The sequence below is a fragment of the Vigna unguiculata genome, chromosome 1 (genome assembly GCF_004118075.2).
Source record: "Vigna unguiculata cultivar IT97K-499-35 chromosome 1, ASM411807v1, whole genome shotgun sequence".
Classification (NCBI taxonomy): Eukaryota; Viridiplantae; Streptophyta; class Magnoliopsida; order Fabales; family Fabaceae; genus Vigna; species Vigna unguiculata.
This window is the reverse complement of record NC_040279.1, coordinates 20,240,994-20,243,923: the sequence shown is the minus strand read 5'-3', so window position 1 is coordinate 20,243,923 and position 2,930 is coordinate 20,240,994.

The following is a 2,930-nucleotide window of genomic DNA, read 5'->3' as shown; positions in this document are numbered from 1 at the left end:
ACAAATGACTGTTATTTGAACATTGGCCACTCCTAGTTAAAATGAGTATTATTCAAAACATAGCCACTCATGGCTAAACACAAAGTATGATTTGGAGCATAGCCAATCTTGACTATAATTAAGTATTATTTTGAATGTAACCACTTTTGATTATGATAATGATGCCAATGTTATTTTTGGTGGGGAGAAAATAATTGGCACAAAAATACAACAACATTATCATCCTAAGGTGGTTGGTGCACATGACGAGACTATGGACTCTTTAGCGCAAGTGGTAAAACTTGCAATGGAGCCTATGGTGTAGTCTGTGGTGGAGCTTATGGTGGAGCTTGTAGCGAAGCCTATGATGAAGCCTATGGTAAAGCTTGTGGCTCAGTCTTTTGTGGTGCAAGATGTTATGGTATAGCCTGTTGCTCAATCACAGCCTAAGCTAGAGGTGGTTAATCATGATAATGTTTGTGTTGAGAATGGATCTTCTCTCGATAAGAATCTAGATGGTGGCGTGCCAATGAAATTTGATTCCTTTGCTGATATGCTCTCTTTGAAGGACATCACTCTCATTGTTAATAATTTGTAAGGTTTACAACAATAAGATTCAACTTTGAGTAGTTCTGAGATAGTTCCTTAATTCTTTAACGTCTAAGAAAATTCGTTTTGAAGAGGAAATGAAAATAACCTCTAAATGGACTAATATGCTTGATGAGAGAGAAGATTCTAATACTGAAGTAGATGAGCCAATTCAAACTACAATGAAACCTGGTAAGGGTTGGGCAAATAAAGTTTATACAAAATCCTCCAAAGTAAGGACTTTTAAAAATTAAAGGCCTCCTAGGTTAGCTAATGATATTTTTTTTTAATATGTCCAGGAGTTTGTATTTTTCCTGGTATATGAAGTTCAAAGTATTGAATGATTTTTGTGAAGAAAATCAAGGGTTTACTATTATCCATCCATGTTTTTACTTAGTTTTTTTCCCTTTTATAATAGGTGTTTCTTCCCATATGTACAATGTAATTTTATCATGGATTTGGTGTGGTTCCTTCATGTTTTTCTTTTTTATTTTTAATAAAATTTTCATGTAATGATAGTGATGCCATGAGTTATTTGGAAGTTAAGAAACGTACAAAATTACAATAAAATTAAATAAAAATTTAAATACTTAGGTTTTTATTTTTTATTTTGTTTTTATAAACAATAAACTATTGGTTACAATTTTTTTTTTCAATTTATAGTGTTTTATTGCATATATTGAATATATTTATTGTGTAGAATATTTTTGGTAGTCAAGTCAAAATCATCTAATATTAATTAGGAAATGTTAGAAGTGGGCTTTAAGCCTAACTCAACCCCACAAAACCGGCTTGTAAGGTTAGGTTTGCACCTCACTTATATACTATGAAATTGCCTTACCTCTAGTCAATTTGGGACTTCCAACACACCCTCTCACGCCGAGGTATATACATCTCGTGCGTGGGATAAAAAATTAGTGGGTGGTTCGTTAGCGGCCCGATATTAGGTGGAATAGAATGTCCAAGAAAGTTCGTTAGGATAGGCTCTAACGTGGCTCTGATACCATGTTAGAAGTGAGTTTTAAGCCTAACTCACTTATAAGTCTAAGTCCCACATTGGCTAGAAATGAGAAAGTAAAACACTATATAAGAATAAAGACCCATAAACTCATTGCCTTAAGGTTTTTGGTTGAGAGTGGTGTCAATGCCTTATGTGGTTGGGCTCAGGTCTCATTGGTGTTGTATCTCCCTAGGGATATCCCCTCCTTATAAACCTAACAAATGGTATCAGAGCCAAGTTAGAGCCTATCCTAGAGAACTTTCTTGGACATTCTATTCCACCTAATATCGGGCCGCTAACGAACCACCCACTAATTTCACGAGATGTATATACCTCGGCGTGAGGGGGTATATTGGAAGTCCCACATCGACTAGAGATAAGGCCAATTCACAATATATTAGTGAGGTGCAAACCTCACCTTATAAACCGGTTTTTTTTAGGGTTAAGTTAGGCTTAAAGCCCACTTCTAGCAGGAAACATATCTTCTCTTTTAATTTTAAAGGGTTAAATATGCTTTTAATACCTTAGCTTTCATGCAAAATTGGATTCTGTCCTTATTCCAGAATCATTTTCATCAACATGTGGATACACGTGACAATGTCATTTTCCATATCAACAAATCTTTAATGTTGTTTGGTGACAAGGATTACATCCATTTAATTTTAAAATTTGGAATCAAACTGTATCAAAGTTCAATTTTTTGTCATAATTTAGAGGGACTAAAAATATATTTAACAAAAAAAAAATTAAAAAGAAATTAAAAATTGAAAAGTACTCTCTGATCACAAAGAGCTAATGCTCAATCCAACAACATATCATCATCTTTTCCCTTATTCTTCTGAACTAATTAGCATCTCAAATGACTAACTCATTAATATTATAATTATCTGAACTGATTTCTCCTCCTTATATCCTAACACAACACAAGTCCTAAGTCCTGAATTTTGATTTAGAAGATATAAACACATAGCTTCTTATTAACTAATGAACAAACCGTGAAACTAATTACAATCATAAGGAGAAAGAAGATACATTAAATAAGGCATTTTAAATGCTTAAATGAAAGTTGTTGCGTTATATGTCTCAAACAGGTATAGTAAACTAGTTATTATTTAGCTTGTTCATATTCTACATATCGTACACAAAGATACAAATAAGGCTATCTCACTGGGCATAGTAGAAGTATAAACCCTGGTATTGACATCTCTTTCTCATTTGACTTATTTCATCATAGGTGTTTTCTGATATTATATATATATATATATATATATATATATATATATATATATATATATATATATATATATATATATATATATATATAACTCACTCTAATTAATAAGTAATTGGGCCAACTGAATTA